This window comes from Etheostoma spectabile, chromosome 12 (assembly GCF_008692095.1).
Source record: "Etheostoma spectabile isolate EspeVRDwgs_2016 chromosome 12, UIUC_Espe_1.0, whole genome shotgun sequence".
In the NCBI taxonomy this organism is placed as follows: Eukaryota; Metazoa; Chordata; class Actinopteri; order Perciformes; family Percidae; genus Etheostoma; species Etheostoma spectabile.
The window spans coordinates 28,632,083-28,632,681 of NC_045744.1; the positions used below are offsets into that span (position 1 = coordinate 28,632,083).

At 36.6% G+C, this 599-nt stretch overlaps 1 long non-coding RNA gene across 1 annotated transcript in view; it reads left to right on the forward strand.

Annotated features, from left to right (window-relative positions):
- LOC116699715 (uncharacterized) overlaps positions 1–599 on the forward strand; it is a 5,293-nt gene that overhangs the window by 3,133 nt on the left and 1,561 nt on the right. The window lies entirely within an intron of this gene.

Sequence of the window (599 nt, forward strand, 5' to 3'; positions counted from 1 at the left end):
AACACACAACTGGCAAAACGGTTAACTTTATACTCAAAATCACACATTGTAAACCAAACGCCAACACTAATTTTCAAAATACAATAACACACTAACACAATACACTACGTCTACCAAAACACTGCCAACATGTCTCAAAATCCAATAAGTCTTCCAAAACAGTAACATATGTTCTCTCCCAACAGGAACATTTAGTCAGTCATAGCCCAATGCCATAAAAACACTAATATCGGGTGGAAGTATAGAAACTGCATTATTTTATATGTTTCAGGTCTGCCCTTATACAATAGATTCTAGCATATTGTATTGACCATAGTTTGTGTTTTACACTGCAGTTTCTCTTGAAGCCTCTCTACATTATTGTTTTGTTGGGTTTAGTAATGAGTGCATTTGGTTTCTTTTGCTGCAGAAATTCAATACAAAAATGGAATGAGCCATGTCAGAGTAGCTTCATAGAATGTGTCACTGCCCGATGTGAGTTGAGTGCAGATTTGAGTCACGCATGCGTCCCTTTGTGACAATTAACCTACAAGATGCTAATGAGAGACTTCTGTAATGTCAACACAGTAAAAATTGACCTACTTAACGAAGTTTGTTCC